Raw genomic sequence first — 9223 nt, forward strand, 5'->3', positions numbered from 1 at the left:
GGGGCTTGTCTCTTAAAGGGACAGGGTACCCAAGTGACAGACCAGGCCAGCAGATTATAACATCAGTTAGGAAAGAACAGAAGAACAGGAGCTTGGGCCACCAGCAGTGACTCTCTGCACTCTGGGACCTCTGGAGTTCCACTGGCTTCATCATTAGGGTCTTTTAGGGAAAAGTCTGACTTGACGGTTATTGTCACCTTGGGCAGTTTCAAAGAAGATGAAAAATATCATGGAAATAACAATTCTTTCTCTTATTTCTCTTCATTGCCACTGTCACAAAGGAGATACGCACACAAAAAAGGATGCTTTAGGAATCTTGCCCTTCCTTTATACACACAGGTAGAAGATGTTTGAAAGAGAAAGGATTCAGAAGTAATTCAGCTTTCCAGATCATCTTGCTCCATTTTTCTTTTTGACACACGCTTCTCATCCCTCCTCTTCTTACAGTCATATCAAGAGAAATCGTCAGCGCTGCCCTGTCCACACATTGTGTTGTGTGCTTTCTTGTGTTCTCAGGGCAACAACTCAAAGGACGTTCTGCCTCCAACCAGATCAGTTTCATTGGCCTGCTGGGTCCTAAGCCACAGTGGAGCACTTTACCTACTGTCTTCTCCACTTAGTACTTTTTAATCTACCTCTTAGTGAAATGGCATTCATCACGCCTGAAATGAGAATGATTGTCATGTTTGAAACACTCTGATTTTTCCAAGGTTACAAAAAATTATGACTCCATTTAAGAATTCTAGTACAGCTCTTGAATAAAGAATTTGAACAGTTTTTTTAAAGCTAGAAACAGTCCAAAAATCAATTTAAAAATTTGTTAAAATGTAATTATGTATTTAAGCTAATTTTTCAATGAGAAGAAAATTTTGTTGACTTCAGGAAAAAGGAAGTAACAACTCTATTTATGAAAAGTGACTAACGAGCCTTACTTAGAACTTTGAAAATACGGTTAAGTTCACCAACTGAATCTGATTATTTCTGTTCCCAACACAGCTTGCAATCATATTCTAATGATCACACCATGTGCTAAACAGAGAGCTAGCCACTTACCTTGGATTACTTTGTTAAATTAATGAGTGCTCTTGTGTAAAGAATACAAGAAGGGCTTGACTCTAATTCCACTGAGCATTGGTTTGTACATTCATTACAGAGGTTCACTGAGAATTCAATGTGCTCTGATGTAGAAGTTATATTTTTTATTTTGTTGAAAATAGATTTTTTTATACAATATATTATGATTATGGTTTCCTCTTCCCCTACTCCTCCCAGTTCCTCCCCACCTCCCCTCCCCGCCAGCTCTGCCTCCTTTCTGTCTCTCATTAGAAAATGATAGTATCTATTCTTCAATTGAGGGGCATCTAGGTTGTTTCCAGTTTCTGGCTATTACAAATAATGCTGCTATGAACATAGTTGAACACATGTCCTTGTGGTATGATTGAACATCTTTTGGGTATATACCCAACAGCAGTATTGCACATCGTTTCCTAATTTTTCTGAGAAATCACCATATTGATTTCCAAAGTGACTGTACAAGTTTGCACTCCTGCCAGCAATGGAGGAACATTCCCCTTACCCGACATCCTCCCCAGCATAAGCTGTTATCAGTATTTTTGACCTTGGCCATTCTGACAGGTGCAAGATGGACTCTCAGAGTTGTCTTGATTTGCATTTCTCTGATGGCTGAGGATATTGAGGATTTCCTTAAGTGTCTTTCAGCCCTTTGAGATTTGTCTGTTGAGAGTTCTTTGTTTAGGTCTGTACCCCCATTTTTTGGTTGGATTATTTTTTTTTGATGTCAAGTTTCTGGAGTTCTTTGTATATTTTAGAGATCAGTCCTCTGTCCGATATGGGACTGGTAAAGATCTTTTCCCAATCTGTGGGCTGCTGTTTTGTCTTGTTGACCATGTCCTTTGCTTTACAGAAGCTTCTCAGTTTCAGGAGGTCCCATTTATTAATTGTTGCACTCAGTGTCTGTGCTACTGGGTTATGTTTAGGAAGTGGTCTTCTGTGCCAATGCGTTCCGGTGTATGTTGAGGTGTTTGATCCATTTGATTTTGAGTTTTGTACATGGTGAGAGATATGGATTTATCTGCATTCTTCTACATGTTGATATCCAGTTATGTCAGCACCATTTGTTGAATATGCTTTCTTTTTTTCCATTTTATATTTTTAGATGCCCCTCAACTGAAGAATGGATAAAAAATATGATACATTTACACAAAGGAGTACTACACAGTGGTAAAGAAAGATGACATATTGAAATTTGCAGGCAAATGGATGGAGCTAGAAAAAATCATATCAACTGAGGTACCTCAGATACAGAAAGACAAACATAATATGTGCTCACTCATAAGTGCTTTTTAGACATAAAGCAAAGAAAAACCAGCTGATAGGCCACAACTCCAGAGAAACTAGACAACAAAGAGGACCCTAAGAGAGACATTCCTAGATCTGTATAGGAAGGAGGAAAAGACAAGATCTCCTGAGTAAATTGGGAGGGTGGGGGCCATGGCAGAGAGTAGAAGATGAGAGGGGATGATGGGAGGGGAGTGGAGAAAAATGTATAACTCAATAAAGGCAATAAAAAGAAAACAATAATAAAATAAGATAAGATCAATAAAAAAAAACCAAATTGGAATATGACATAACAACCAAACAGGAAAAAAAGCCAATCTAGTTCTGGCTACATGTTTTAGTCTCCTGCCTGTCTTTACTTATGTCTGCTAAAAGGCCATTGACTGGCTGTAACTCACAATCCTGCTCCATTTCTGAAAGCAAATTTTCACCTAACTAAAAATCAGACCAACTAAAACAACAAACACAAACAAACAGAAGCTTATAGTTCCACAATGTTCCAATTGATCTAAATTGTATGTTCGACCACTTCCCTCAGGAATTAACCCTGAAGGACAAAACCAAATGGCCCTTGGCAAATGAATTTATATATTCGCAGAATTGGGAAAACAAAAATATGTCCATGTCTGTAGATATTTTCTCAAAACTAACAGTGAGAAACAACAGCTCAACCTGGAGAAAAAGCTATTCATGTCTGATCACATTTACAGGCTGGCTTTACCTTTACCTGATTTCAACCTCTTTGTTTTTGTTTTTATAGATTTCTTTTTTTTCTGGGTTTTACTTTCATTAACTCTCCCCACCTTCCCACCTCTCCACTCCCAAACCAAGGATTGCAACTGAATGCAGAACTAAAGAGGTCAAATAGAAAGAGAATGAACCTGCAGGGGAATGACCTCTTCCTGCCTTGAGCACCTCTGAAAGCCCCACCATCTTTCCCAGTCCTTTCCCCTTAATGTCCCTTGTTGGGGGAGCAGTCACAGTGCTTTTCAGTACTTATGCAGAGCCTTGCGGTTCTTTCTGGAAGCTTGTTCTCCAGGTATCTTAAGTAAAACCCTTAAGAATCAAAGATTATCCTCAATTTAACTTCGGGGCTTTCACTTTCACTTTTGCCCCCTTTCTGTGTCCCTTGTGGTCTTAGCACTCTTACCCTACCTGCGGTATGCTGGGTTAATTTACTGGACTGCTAAGTCTTGGGGAGTTCCACCCTGCTCTTCTGGCCTGCATGGGGTACCACTTGTCAGTGCTCTGTGACGAGGGAGGCTTAAATCTCCAAGGATCAAAAGATACTCCAAAGATCTGATGGAGATAACCATGAGACTCCAGGAGTGGAGCTCAAGAGTAGAGCGAGCAAAGCACTTCTGTTTTGTTATTAAGGCAGACAAAACACTCGGTGCCATTTCCACTTAGCTTAAGTAAAGACAAGTACGGCAAGGGAATAATCTGGTATTACATCTCGTCATCTTTGGTCATGTGAAAAGAACCAAGAATATTTCACCCAGGTCTTTGCCTTTACACAGAGATAGTGTGGACAAGCCAGGGCATTCCTTCAAGTCTTTTCTTTCAAGTGCATTCACTTAGATGATTCTTTCTAGAAGGCCACCTGTGGGAAGAGAATTCAGACTCTACTCCTTCCACAGCTCACAGTGGCTTTCTTACTCAGGCTTCCACAATATGTAACTTCAGAATGTGCCTGTGGAGAGGAACTGGACAGTTGGCCTGGTTAAGAGCACTTGCTGCTATGGCAGAAGGCAGGACTCCATTCTCAGCACCACCTTCTTGGGGCTCACAACTGCCTGTTTCCAGGGGATCCAATGCATGCATAGTACATATCCACACATGCAGGCTCTCACATACATGAATAAAATAAGAAGCAAATATTTTAAAAGTACATATAAATGAAGAGTATCAAAGAAGGACAGGATAGAATGCAGTGGGAGCTGTTTGGGGCTAGTGAAGCTATAATAGTGAAATTATAACACCTGGGATCAGGGAAACAGAAGAATGAGAAATTGATTTGGAATTTATTTTGAAGTCAACACAACTTTTGTGTGATTGTACAGGGAATGAAGGCAAAGAGTATACATTCACGCGCGTACACACATACACACACACACACACAATCTATTTACATTACACAATCTGGTTGTCCCAGAACTCTATATTGTCCTCTGCTTTTTAAGTGTTAAGATTATAGACATGCTCCTCTGTGGCCAGACAATCATATTTTTGAGGGAAATGAAGAGTTTTACTTGAATGTAATAAAAGAGCATGTATCTTATTCCTTCACATGGAGACAACAAATAGGCAGCCAGATGTAAACGTGTGGAATTTGGGAGACATCAGGCCTGGATATATATTGTGACATCTGGAACAGTGTCGATATTTAAAGTCACTGGGCAGGAAGATATTACTCAGGGTAGAAGGACCAAGGAAAGAAGCTGAGTTCTGGAGCAAGTCAGCATCTAATCTTTAAAGACCAGTTGGAAAGAATGCTATAGCATAGGAGGAGAAGCTTTTGGATTTTCCTAAAGAGAAGTGATGGAAAGTTTGCTTGTTCACAATGGCAAGAGATATGTCGTGGTCATCCTCACATGAGTGATTTCGGGAGAACAGCAAGAGTCTACAGAACAGTCTGGAAAAAAGGAGGAATGAGGAAATATTTTTAAGAATAGGAATTGGTAAAATATGGCAGTAGGTACAGGGGGTGGCAACTTTATTTATTCACTTATTTAATGAAAGGTATTAACAGTGTGCAAAGTGATGGTATGGCTTGTGATATCTGATGGAGGACGCTCATTGGTTAATTAAATAAAGAAGCTGCTTGCCCTGATAGGTTAAAACATAGGTGGGAGGAGTAAACAGAACAGAATGCTGGGAGAAAGAGGAAGTGAGGTCAGACTCGACAGCTCTCCTCTCAGGGGCAGACGCCTCAGAGAGACATGATGCTCCATTCTTGCGGGCAGAGGCGAGAGCTCTGCTCTCTGAGGCACACGTGATGAAGCTCCGACCCAGGATGGACGTGGGCTAGAAGCTTCCCGGTAAGCGCACCCAGCTGTGCTACACAGATTATAAGAAATGGGCTAGTCCAGGTGCGAGAGTTAGCCTAGAAGAGGCTAGATAGAAATGGCCAAGCAGTGATTAAATGAATACAGTGTCCGTGTAATTATTTCGGGGCATAAGCTTAGGCAGCCGGGGTGCTGGGCATGCAGCCCCGCCGCTCTTATTACTACAGATATCTGACTTTTAAGTGTACAAAGGGGGCACTGCAGACTTTCATTTTCCAAAATAGATGAGCTACACATCAGGGCAGGGAGTGGCTTTTTTTTGTTGACATCTTCATTAGAATCAATAGCATGAGTATGAATCACTCCGGATTCTCCCTTTTCAGACAAACATAAATAACTTCTCTGGGCTTTCTCTGCTTAGACAGAATCTCTGGAATCCAGGCGTGAGGCAGGAATGGCAGGCCCTCCCTGCTGTGTGATAGGTGCTATGTGATGGATTGACAGCTTGTGATGAATGGCACATGCAGATCTACCTCAGCTGACTCCCTCTCACAAGAGTAATTGTTGGAGAGTTTACAGGCATCTTTCAAGAAGGACACATTTCTGCTTATCTATTTTACGTCCATCACAGAAAATCTGGTTCTTTGCTACTTGTCATAACATAAAGAGGCACAAAACATTTTCATAGCCATCAAGGATGCTTCAGATGGGTCCTTCAGCTCCTTTGGCTTCTTCAGAGCCAACAAACATCCTCTGTTTTAGAGTGGTGGCCACATTCTCATTGTAAATTATCCTCAGGACTAAGAGTAAAAGCTACAAGAACCTCTAAAGATCAGCATATGTCAAAAAGCATATCCATGATCACACTATCAATGCTGGTCTCTGCGTCTGCTGTTCCTCAGGATAAGGGAATACTGAGATATATAAAATTTAATACATTTTATGAAATAATTCATGGGTGACATATATAACATCTTATTAATGAAAACTTTTGAAACTTTTAAGCACATTCAACCTTTTCTTAGAAAAATAATATTGATGTTTGCATATGCACACACATTTATATTATTTGTACATTACTTAACATTTAATAGAATCTATTACCTGAAAGCATTGCATTAATCATTTACAACCTTTTTCTAACTCAATTTTGTAGGTTGGTAGTATTTTTTAAAATCATTTTACATAAGATAAACTTAAACATGGAGAAAGAGGTTAGATAACTTGTATCTAGCCCAAGGGGTTCTAAAAAAATTAGATTTTAGGGAGAAGCATGTTATAATATTTGTATGCAATTTAAGATTCTGATGTGTTAAAATTCCATTCATTTAATAATATCTGAAAGGAGGCATTTCCAGAAGTTTAAACTACTTTGTACTTAATGATTTTTGTTTTAAATCATGGGGGTGTGGCAGATAATTCAGAAGTAATGAACATGAAAAAATAAAAATATTTATTGTAGACACAAAGAATTATTTGTTTTTTCCTCTTGAAGTAATAACTTGAGTTATTTCTGTGATTTTTGGCCTTACCTTCTTATTTGGTTATTTGTTTCCAGCACAGTTATGAAACCTAATAATTGGCTTTTCACCTACTTTATCCATGCTGGGCATCTTCCATGCATTATTTCCTTTGGCCTTTTATCTGCTATTATTTTGTTGGTTAAGAGCCAATAAAATAAAATAAAACAGTTGGCACTACAAGATGTGAACGTTGCCTGTGTGGTGATGAGCTTGACTAATCATTGCAAATCGTAGTAACCACCAATACTGTACCTGCCTAACTCTGGACAGCATTTCCATGTCCACTATCATGTGATCTCAGCAAAAAAATCCATGAAGTACCCAAGTCAGATAAAGGACTAGAAATATCTTACATTGAGGAAAGCTGTGCATTAGTTTCATGTAAATAGTTATTGAAAAACTTTTATGAAATATTTTTACAAGGAACCTCCAAAGATCCTCATAGGAAGCAAATTCCTAGTTAGATACATGTGTATTAAGTGTTGATATACACACAAATTTTACTTTGAGACAGAGTCTTACTATGTAGCACAGGCTACCTTCAAACTTGAGATCCTCTTGGCTCATCTTCCTGAGTGCTGGGATTATAGGTATGTGCCACTGTGCCCAACTCAGAAAACATTTAAAGGAGCCTAGCATGGGGGTACACACCTTTAATCCCAGCAAAAACAAAGCAGAGGCTTCCTGAGATCTTCTGTGAGTTCGAAGCCAGCCTGGTCTACATAGTGAGTTCCAGGACAGCTATGTAATAAGGAGCCCCTGTCTAAAACAAACAAACAAACAAACAAACAAACAAACAACATATCATCAACATGAAAATAAACAAAACCCCTTAAAGAGTGAGGGTTCTGTAGGGGACAAACATGGATGATGCCATTTGTTTCCTCTGCCCAGTTTCACTGTGTTCCTGAGACTGGCAAGACTCTTACACATACTCAAGAGTTCACTTCTTACCCCAGGAGTTATTAAATGAACTTTAATAAGCCCTTGTGCTGAACTCTCTGAGTCCTGTCCCCACATGTATCTCCTGCCATCTGTGAAGGCCAAAGTGAAGATGGCATTTCTAATCTTCTAGCAGAGATCAACGGGGGCATTCCCTCTGAGACTGGGGAATACTCAGCTGAGACAGACCTAACTTTCACAGCCCTTTGTTGAGTGGGTTCGTCCTGGAAATAATTTAAACATGAAGTATGAAAGAGAAAGGAAGGAAAGCATTATTCTCCACGGGGCTTGGGAAGTCATTTTGATTTGTATACCTAATGGAAAGGAAGGAAAGGCCAATTCTGTAATAAAAATTGGCAACACACCCATCTGGAAAACTAAACAATGTCTCAGGCTTCCAGGGTTTGGTGGAACACAGTAGATTTAAAAGGTGTACATATAATAAAATCTGCATAGATGCAAAGTGTGCAGCCAGATGTTTTGATCTGTTTGGGCTTTGTGGAGTGATTGCACTGAATCAAGCTTGTTGACATATCCATCACTTTGCATGACACTGTGGTATGAATATTAAATGTCCCCAAAGACCTACATGATAAGGTCTTGGTCACCAGCCTGTCTTGTTATTAGGGAGTGGTGGAATATTTAGGAATTGGAATCTAGCAAAAGGAAGGAATCTTCAAGGGAGTCCCCTGGAAGAACATACTGGTATTATGTCCTGCCCCCTCTTTGCTTCGCAGTCAAGACGCAGTGAGTGACTTCTCCACCACAATGCACTGCAACCTTGAAAACTGTAAGCTAAAGTACTTTGCTCAACCTAGATGTAGTAGGGAGGGACTTGGACTTTCCACAGGGTGGGGTGCATTGCCCTCTCTTAGGATTGGAGGGGGTGGGGTGGGAGGCTGTGTAGAGGGAGTGGGACTGAAGTGCAAGGAGGGGAGGGAGTGGAAATTTGAATTGGTATTTTTATGTAATAAAATAAAAAAGAAATTATATTTACAAGAGTATTATAGTTTCACAATACACTAAAACCATGAACAATCTAAATGGTTTTATCATAATAGGTTCTCAAGCACAGAATAGGTAAATTAGTTTGTTATAGCCACACAGGGAAGACTTACAGATATGGTAATGAACTGTAATTACACATAGTAACATGGGAGAGTCTCACAAAGTAGCACATGGTTATGATTAGATGAAGTTAAGACTACAGAGGAATTACCCTGCATTGCTAAAAATCAGGCACTGGAAGGAGGTAGTGCTAAGAATGCATGAGAAGAATGGGAAGAATGGGAGTGTGATCTGTCCTATTACTCATGGATTTTTCCATTACTTTTCCTTGCCACTGTGATGGAGCCACAAAAGCTACGTTTGTCCATTCTGTTGGATGATCAT

The sequence above is a fragment of the Microtus ochrogaster genome, linkage group LG1 (assembly GCF_000317375.1).
Source record: "Microtus ochrogaster isolate Prairie Vole_2 linkage group LG1, MicOch1.0, whole genome shotgun sequence".
Lineage (NCBI taxonomy): Eukaryota > Metazoa > Chordata > Mammalia > Rodentia > Cricetidae > Microtus > Microtus ochrogaster.